The sequence below is a fragment of the Anopheles arabiensis genome, chromosome 2, assembly GCF_016920715.1.
Source record: "Anopheles arabiensis isolate DONGOLA chromosome 2, AaraD3, whole genome shotgun sequence".
Taxonomy (NCBI): Eukaryota; Metazoa; Arthropoda; class Insecta; order Diptera; family Culicidae; genus Anopheles; species Anopheles arabiensis.
Genome location: NC_053517.1, coordinates 108,558,565 through 108,568,171, shown reverse-complemented (window position 1 = coordinate 108,568,171; position 9,607 = coordinate 108,558,565). Strand labels below are relative to the sequence as shown.

At 46.2% G+C, this 9,607-nt stretch overlaps 1 protein-coding gene across 6 annotated transcripts in view; it reads left to right on the top strand.

Annotated features, from left to right (window-relative positions):
- Window positions 1-314: 314 nt before the first annotated feature.
- The window catches only part of LOC120898100 (homeodomain-interacting protein kinase 2-like), a 64,433-nt gene continuing 55,140 nt past the window's right edge, over window positions 315-9,607 (top strand). For 4 of the 6 annotated variants that reach the window (XM_040303460.1, XM_040303458.1, XM_040303462.1 and 1 more), the window contains exon 1: window positions 323-2,483. The gene's annotated coding sequence lies outside the window, so the exon portion shown is untranslated. Of the gene's footprint in view, window positions 2,484-9,607 lie in introns of all 6 variants that reach the window. The other 2 variants (XM_040303459.1, XM_040303461.1) reach the window with 2 other exon arrangements.

Here is a 9,607-nt window from a genome sequence, read left to right as displayed (position 1 = left end):
ACTTAGTTTTTGTACGTTTTTGTGGTCAGGATAGAAAACAAATGTTAAATAATGATCTAGAAAACAATTTTCGTAGAAAATTTCTATGCCGTCATTAAGCCGAGTGGAGTTTACTTGTCAATTCGTGTGTGGTGAGCCAGCCTGGCTTTCAAAAGGCTTTCACGAAGAAGGGGAAAAAGAGACAGCTATCTTCCCATCGGACATTGCTGTTCAGCCCAAGCCCGAATCGCCTACGCGTGAGCAGGATAGCGAATGAAATGTGGGAAAAGAAAGGCCCCGAAGGAAACGTCAAACGCGAAGGGCAAAAATAGCTCAAACGTCAAACAGAATTCGAAGCGAGAGGACGTACAGCGAAGGCCTCTCCGTTCGTGCGAAGCAGAAGATATGATGTAAGCGTGAAGCGTGGAGTTGGAGTGGAGAAAATTCGCATCACTCGTCACCCCCCCATCCCCTGAAAGTGTACTGCGCACATGTGAAACCCCTGCGGCGGTGGAAAATCACGGCAAGGAAAAACCCGCACACCCATACAGCGCATCCCAAACCAATTCGTGAACCGTGCCCGAGAAAATGGTGCCCATCGGGACAGAAGAAGCAACGCAGAGGTGAACGAGCGCTAGTGTGTGTGCGTGTGTATAGAATGCGGTAGAGTGTGTATGTGTGTGCGCGAGTGGGTACGTGCGTACGAGCGAGGTTTGCGGCAGTGTGTGAGTGCTCTGGTGAGGTGGCGCCCGCAATCGTGGCAGTGTGTGCGTGTGTGTGCGCGCTTCGGTTGGTTGCTGGCGTATGTTTTCGTTTTGGTCGGTCGCAGGAGCGTGAAAAAACGTGATCCTTCAGCTCGCTGCCACAGAACGTCCCAGCTTTGGTGTGAAAGGTGGGTGGAAGCAGTCATCACCATCCTCGGCATCCACGGACGGGAAGCGGGGAAACCCCCACTGTAGAGGAAGCGACTTGTACGAAGCGAACAGGCCAAAAACGGGACCCCGCCGTTGCCCAGCAACTCCCTGGTCCGAAAGGGCGAAGGGACAGTTCCGGGAAAAACCTCTCCCGCTCTCGCTCTGGCTCGATCTCACTCACTCTCTTCCGCTCCGTCTCTTCACTCGAGCAAGGCCTACTGCGGCGAACGAGAAAAGAGTCAAACGAAACACAAAGAAGGAGGAAAAGCCGTCATTTTCCTTCCAGCATTTCGCCCCGCTAGCTGAAGTGTTTTTTTCGAAGGCGTAGTAAGGACGGCATCGCATCGAACGCGCGCGTGTGTGTGTAGTTGTGTGTGTGGGTGTGCTAGCGAGTGTGTGACCAACACCCGGCACACACACAAGTTTCCCTTGGCCCTTGGGGAGGGAAAACAGTATGGCAAGCGGGATTGCCACCGGCAGTCCTTACGGTGGAAAAGCGCCGCTAGACAACAACAACAACGGTTGCGAAGAGGCAGAAGCAGCAGCGGACGAAACAGTCCTGTAGATGTGGTGTAGCGCCTTCTCTTCTTAGTTTCTCCTCATCATCCCCCCCTTCGTGTCATCGCGCCAATTAAAGGAGCAGCTGCTGCTAAATTAACGCCAAACGCATTTTCACCGGCTTTTCCGCGTCCATCTGCCTGTATGTGAGTGTTAGTTACTGTGTGTGTGTGTTTGATAGGGAAGTTTCGTCTTTTCATCCGTTGGATTTTCCGAATCATTTCCGGCTTTTCCGAAAGGACAGCTCCTCTTTCTCTTTCCGTCATTATCACCCTGTTTCCGGTTCGCGGTCGGTCCTTTCCATCAGGGTCGCGAAATTGCGTCCTCACCCGCGGTGTGTGCGTACAGTGTTTGTGTGTGTGCGAGAGTTTGTATTTCGTGTGCGTGTGCGGTTAACGTAGCTTTCTCTTGGCGATCGCAAAAAGCAAAAAAGTAAAAGAAGAAGAAAGCGAATAGGCAAAATTGTTCAGCATTTTCGTGAGTGTGTGCATGTAGGTGTTGTTTGTGTGTCCCATCCCCATATCTCTCTCTCTCTCTATCTCTGTGTGCGTTCATCGAGGTGCGTGTGTTTGTGTGCATATCATTTGTACGTGTGCCAACGTGTCCTCCCGGCCCTTCTCCAGCAAAGAAGAACGAGATTTTCCCTCCCGTGTCTATCAAAACATAACGATTCCAAGTTTGGAAAATCCTTCTCCCCCCTGGAGGGCCGCTGTGTGTAGCGGGGAGGTTGACCAGTGGGCCAGTTCAAAATCATACAACGCAACACCTTCCTTCCTTCCTTCCTTCCTTACCTACTCTTCAGCAACGGTGGTGGCAACGTGTTGTTGTTGTTGCATCTCCAGGGACGAAGCAGAACAGGCAACAGGCGGCAGCAGCAGCAGCAGCAGCAGCAGCAGCAGAAGTGTTAAACTCACGAAACAGTGAACAGAATAAAGCCACGAAACAACATCCAACATCAAACCAGAGCAAAGCTGCCGTGTAATTTACGCACACTGCGAACTGCGTAACCGACGGCGGCGTGAACAAGAGCGAGTAAGTGTGAAAGAGGCAGAGAAAAAACACATTATTTTATGGGATAATTTTAAGTATTTTTTATTATACACTCTCAAAGTTGAAAAACTTGATTTTGTGGAGCAAAATTATTCCAATGAAGATTTATCGTTGGTGATTTCCAATACAAAAGCTCACTGGGAAGCTGGTAAAACACTCTTATTAATACCAAAAATCTTCCATATTCCTCAGAAATGTGTTTTCCAATAGGATATATTTCCTCAATGCATTTTTCAAACTAGAATATAGAACGGCATGCTTTTGAGTCCTTAATCCTCACAATTCTCTGTTTTTCTGGTCAAATTTGTAGACTGTTTTGCCAAATTTTGGTTGTATTTGAACTCAGTACTTGGGGGACCTGTTTGCACCGTACTAAGCTTCCTAAATTCACCATAGAAATTGATCATGTTGTGAGAATAAATATGTTCAATGTTCAGTAGTTTACATTTCCATTCCTTTTTTCATGGTGGTTTTGAAATGAAAAACTAACTTAACGACCTTTACCGTACCTGGCGTTTGAAATGCAATTTCTTTTTAATAAGCTTATTTTTAACAATTTTCCTCGAATACCATTTATAAATTTTCCTAGAATTCGCTCAATTATCCATCCCTCGGCTGGCTGGCTGTTTGTGTTTGGTGTTGTTTTTCTCGCATCGTAACCGTTTTAATTTTCCAACCTTTTCACACACTCGCTCGGACACACCAGACCAGAGTGTGAGTGTGTACACGTTTGTTCGTGTGTGTGTGTGTGTGAGAGTGTGCGCCTATGCCCTCTATTTTTCATTGGGAATCGTGGCTGTGGTTGTTGGGATGGGGTGAGCGATGAGAAATAATAATAATACGCACGTAGGCCGCGTTTTGCCCCGTTCGGGCCCTTACTGCGTGTGTGCGGTCGCCGCCTGCTTTGCCGCGCGCCACTCGAAAGCCAGACAAACCCAAAATGGTGGCAGCAGCAGCAAACAACACACGCACGTCGCTGTGTTGGTGTTGGTAAGCGGCTGCATTGGTATGTGTTGTGTTTGGTTTCAACCAGGGGTGGGTTTGTTGGTTGAGAGGTGGAGGTGGTTTAAGGGTGTGGGGACCCCGGAGAGCGAGCGGGTGGTGTACATTCACTTGTACGGGGGTTGTGCGTGCGTACGTGCGTGCTTTGGTGCGTGTGTGCGAGCACACCATTGACCACCACCACCACCACATCCTCCTCTCGAACAGGGTGGTAAAGGGTTGCAAATGATCGCGGAATGACCAGCGGATAGTTTCATTATCTTCGCTTCCCTTTCCATGGGCGGCTTTTTGGCGAAAAAGACGAACAAACAACACACAGAGGATCCGCTGTGGTGGTAGCTCCTCTGCGCCAGACCACGATAAACACACGCACACACAACCGGGGGTCCACAAACCATATGAAACAGTTCAACACAGCCCCCGTTCTGGTTGATCGTTGTTTTTTCACACTTTTTCTGAGGGTTGAGGGTGGTTCATGTGACCCGTTGTTCTCGCATTGTGGTAGAAGGGAGGCAGGCGTAGGTCTGTGATTGTGATTGTAAATTGGAACAAAAGAATGAGCTCGCTGGTGCAGGTGGAAGTAAGCCTGTTGCATACAAGCAGAGAAACACACACAGACAGACACACGATCACCCTAGTCAGTGCCGTCTCGATCGATCTTTGAAACGCACGCAGCTTACACCTTTTGGGAAAACCTGCTAGAACGAAAATTGTACAACCTGTGTGTGAGTGCGTGTATGTGTGGTGTGTATTGGTATTTGTGGAGTTACACGCACACAGCTACAGACCGTCACGTAGAGCGTTTCTGCGGTTGGGTAATGCGATTTTGGGGGTGTTTTTCTTCCTACTTCTTGCTTGTGGGAATGGTTGGGGGTGGTTAGGAAGGGGTGTGGGATTATAATCGACGTTGGGTTTTTTTCTTCTTCTTCTTTCTCTCTGGCAATTTGCATGCTCCCCCGCTGTTGGTTGAGTGTGTTTGCCTGGTTTTTACATTCCTGGTTGCCGTGGCGTTTGAGGTTGGGGGTGGTTTATTTTTGATCTCTCGCGACGCATTGGTGCGTGTGTGTGTGGGCAAGTGGAGACTGTTCGGAGGATTTAGTGACTTTGAGCTGTTCGGACACATTTATGTCTTTCTTAAATCTTTTTATAGTTTTGTTTTGAAATGCAGCGGCAATTCCGATGTTGTTATTAAAAGGGCTTAAGGTTTGGAGGAAAGACGAGTGAAGAAAAAATATTGACAAAGAATGTGGTGTATGTTATGGTACGAATTTATGAAATCAAACATTCTACAAACGATAGCTGCTCTGGGAAAAGCATACGAAAAAAAACAACTGATCATTTGATGTCAAGATGACGTTCTGATCAGATAATGTCGAAAAAATGTGTTGTAAAATATATTCCCATATTTTTCTTTAATGTACATTACAAAAAATAAACATCTATTTTAAATCGCCAACCATTATTCTATCTCTTAGGGAAACAATTTTCCATCGAAATCGAGCCCCAGCTAAGAATGGAAAGATTGGTTTGCGACACTTTTATCTAGGAAGGCCATTTGTTTGCTTCATTCTGAGACAAATTCATTCATGCTCTTCCATTCGGGAGCCCCCTAAAATCACACACACACACGCCCATAGCGAGCCATTGAGCAAATCACGGTTCATCTCTCGCGCCGTCGTTCTGTTCGCAATCCTTTTTGTTCTTCTCGTTCGCTATGACGTGTGTTGTTTTTCTTTGGCTTTGTCTTCACCAACACAGCCATAGAATGTTTTTCTTTCTGCTGCTTGTCCAGAGAAACGCCAAAACTCTCTTTCTCCGGATTTTACAAGGATTATTATGCAGCCCCAAGGCTATGCTGATGGCCCCAGGCTCGTAGCCTCTCCGACTCCAACCTGAGCTCCATTTTGAATCGGTCGGTTTATTTTTACTTTCCCTTCCCCGTTTGGTGTGACGCATTATTGGCGAGGAAGTGCAATCATCCAGGACACTGTTCTGTTTTCAAATCCTCTCACTTTCAACCAAAGATCCACGCATCCTTTCAATGTGAGCGCAGGCGTTCGTGAGAGAGGAGAGCGCAAGAGCGTTATCATCTAACGCATTCCTGCTGTACGTATGTGTGTGTATGTGTGTGTGGCCGGGAAAATGCTGTTGACCTTTGATATGATTTTCCTTTCTATTGCGCGCCCAGGACGAAACGCGCGCATATACCGGCTCTCGGCAGTATCGATGTGCTTCGTATGTGTGTGTGTGTTTGTATTGTGTTGGCAGAAAGAAGAAGGGGGTGGATGGGAGGAAAAAGAATGTTTTGGATTTTCCCAGTCCAGGCCAATGGCATTATTATGTGTGTGTGTGTGGGAGGCGGTTTTCCGATGGGAAATTTCGATCAGAAAATCCACCCCGTGCGCGTGCACGGCTGTGTGTGTGTGTGATGGCGATGAGTTGGACTTGCCTTTTCCTTCTCATGTTCGCGTGGAGGCTCTCTTCTAACGGACGTGGTCTTGAATGAAATTTCCTTTGGCCAATGTGCTGACACACACACACACAGCAAATCGGGGGTTGTCCTTTTTCCTCGATTGCCGGCTTTTCTGTATCGTATTAGTGTTGGTGCGCAGTTAGTTTGGCTGGGCTTTTCCGATGACGAAGAAGATGTTCTATTCCCGGGGGTGGGAGGACGAATAACAAGTAACAATCTGTCAAGGTTGTGTTAGAGGTGATGCTTTGTTTCAGTGGCATGAATTAATGTTTTTGTTCTATGAAGTTCGCTCTATGAAGGGCTTTTGTACTAAATTTTGCTTAAAATCAATAATATTTTATATATTTTGCTGTTTTATCTTATTTTAACTCGTCTCGTGACAAAGTAGTGTTCCTATTAAATCACTTTTCTCATTTTGTTTTCGTTGTTGCTGTTGTTGCGATGGGTTGCTGTTTAATGTTTATACTTGCACGAAGCTTCTCAGTAGAGCAAAATGACGAAAATAGCTTGCGCGTTTCGGTGCGGGGATTCGCTTTCCGTGCAGCACGAAAACAACACGTATTCGGCTTCTCGACTCTAAACCCGGCCTCGGGGCCCTGTCTCGAAGGAAGATCACGAGCACACGGGCGAGTAGGTAGGTGATCAGACCGAAAGATTGATTGACTTTTGGACCGTGGTCAAATTAAACCGGGTGTGAATTGAAATGTGTTTTTTTTCTTCTTTCGAATGCACTAGTAGAAACTATTTTCAATTAATGCCTTGGAAAGGGTTCTTACGATTAAAATTGGAAGAAGACATACCCTTCCTTAGGGAGCACTTGAATTTGTTTGTTTGACTTCTTCAATCGTTGATTGAAACGTGATCGCGGGGTGGAAAGATGGGCTCGAGATGGATCAATATATATTTTTATATAAATTCGCCTCGCGTCATACAATGTAACCTTGAGGGAGGGGGAAGCCAGTCCGGTGAGCCAGGCAGGCACGGAACACAATAGCGCAGAAGATAAGAAGACGGCGAACCATTGCGAAGGGCATACGAAGGCACTACCATTCCCTAGTGTGTAGTGTACACCGGACGGCTTTTGAGGTGTAATGATGGAGCCTCCGCTCCGTTTTGGTCTGCGGCTGTGTTTGTGTGGAAGAAGTTAATCTTTTTATTGCTGCCTGAGACATGGTTTGGTACTCACGCTGCTCCTCTCAGCGTCGGTTCAGTTATGGTGTTGATCGAAGTAAGGAGATGATGGTGGAAGATAATACTTTATTGCGAATGCACTGGCAGCCACACCGTAAAAACCTGTTTTGTTTGTAATTGGTTGATTTTGCGTGGTTTTTGAAGTAAAGAGGTGTGTTTGTAGGGGGCGCTGTTTGACGTAGGTGTCTTGAATGTGTGCTATAATATTTGTATTTTATGAAGATCACATTATATTAAAGGTTTATTAGAGTGTTGGAGGTATACAGGGCGCAGAATTGAACATGAAACTTGAACAAAATTTTTGAAATATTTGAAACCCCGAGATTCTCGAAAAGAAGCCTTATTACATAGAGACGTTCGAAGGTTTCACTGGAAGAAATTCGTGTGTGTGTGTGTGCGATGAGATATTTGTTGGTTGGTCTGAATTTCCGTTTCAGAGTTTTTATTTAGTCCGTTCATCAAATCGTCTTTTTTTTGGGTGTTTCGATCGGACGAGCGTGATAAGGTTATTTATTCTGAGATGAAGCGATTCCAAGGAGAAAGTCTGAACGAACGAAGAGAGGCTGTAGTATCCGCTTTCACAAACAAAAAACCAACGGTAGTTCTTTGGGAACTCCCGAGATCTAGATTAAAACGTTCGAAATGTTGTGTGTCCGAAAAAACATGTATAGCATTATTAGAAACCCAAACACACATTCACTGAAGTCCTCCTCTCTCTGGAGGTCTTCCTGGGTGGTGGTGTGGAGACTAATGAATTGACTGGAAGCTGGCCGAAGATTAGATTTTATATTGAGAGTAAAGGGCGAGAGAGAGAGAGATTAGGTCCTAATAAAATTGGAACAGACGCTGGGGTCGTAATATATTTGATTAAACAAAGTTTGATAAGCATGAGATAAAATACTTGTCATTTTATGATCGTTTGGAGTACCATGTTTTTTAAAGTTTTGATATTGGGCTTTATGTAGGCCCTTCTGGGCTTGATGATTAATAAGACGCATATATGGATGGTTGTGTCTCCTTGGATCTTGGAATTGAACTTGGTCCATCAATGGTAGGAGCCAGCGCGTGTATCCAATAAACCATATGTCTGCTTGAACATCCAAGAGCTTAATGTGCTACTTGAACGAGCCATCGCCCACTGAATAATTCCCCAGCGGCTTTATGTACGAATCAACGCATCATTTGCGTTTGATTTACTTCATTTATTGATGCGGCCGAAGAGAGCGAGTTCCCTCGGTACATGGAGTGGGTGAAATTTTCTCATTTCCCACCATCAAAGAACAGCTGCTTAAAATTTGCCAACCATTAGCATAGGCATTTTTTTCCGCTGTAGATTTCCTTGGAGAGCCCACTTCCTTGGAGATTCTTTCGAGGCGCTGTAATCAACCGCATCGGAACATCAGCCTTACAGTGGTCGACGAAGGGTGGAGAGTTGGCGAGCCATTGGAAGAGGGAAGTCTTCTGAGGCGTGATTTCTTGGTAGCTCACGCTAGGGAAGAGAAGAAGGTGGCTGTAAGAAGCAGTAGTAGTAGCAGCAGCAGCAGCAGCATAAGATAATTTGGTTTTCCCGTGTAACTTTAGTACGTTTCGTAACGCCACGGATCGGAGAGGACGGCAGACTTCTCGGCTCGCTTCCTCCCCCCGGGGCCCTTGCGCTACTTCCTGTCGAGAGTGTACCCCGCTCAACACCAACACTTTACTGAGGTGTATCAGAAGAGGTGCTGCTAAGGTGTAGAAGCGGAGAAAACCTCCATAAAAGCAGAATTCTGTTGCGTGGCCTCGCAGGTGTGATTTTTTTCCCTCGGTGTGTGTGCGCTGTTGTTGCTTAGCTCTCTCTCTCTCTCTCTCTCTCTCTCTGCTCGTCGTCTATGAAGGTGTGCTCTGGTGGTGCCTTATTACGTTCTTGTATATGACTTTCAGGGCTTCTTTCCTTCCGGCGAAATGTTGGCGGCTGGGATGTTATTGCTAGCGGCGCAGGCAGAAGTTCTGTTGATCTTTTTACATTGTTTCTACGCTGTGCTCGCGGCGTGTGTGGGACGGCCGGAGAGAGAGTTGAATAACTTCACGGTTATATTGTGTGTGTTGGTGGGGTGTACCTTTTGTGCCCGGGCGGTGTGGGGCTTCATTGGACATTCTCTTACTACTACTGTGCCTACGTGAGATGTACAGCTCTATACACAGATCGCTGTATAAATTTCAAGTGTTTCACGATCGTTTAGAGAGGAACCTTTACGCTTGGCAACGAACTTTTTCCCAGTTGGCAGGAAAGAAAACCTTGATAGCCCGTGGAGGAAATTTTGTATAGCAGTAGGCGCACTTGATGTCTTCAACTTTAGAACTGTTCCCAATGGTTGAGATTGAGTGGTGGAGTTTTGGGTTGAAGAAAATATTGCTAGCCCGGAGTTTTGTTGAATTTGAAAAATGTCTTGCCGGTCGTCTT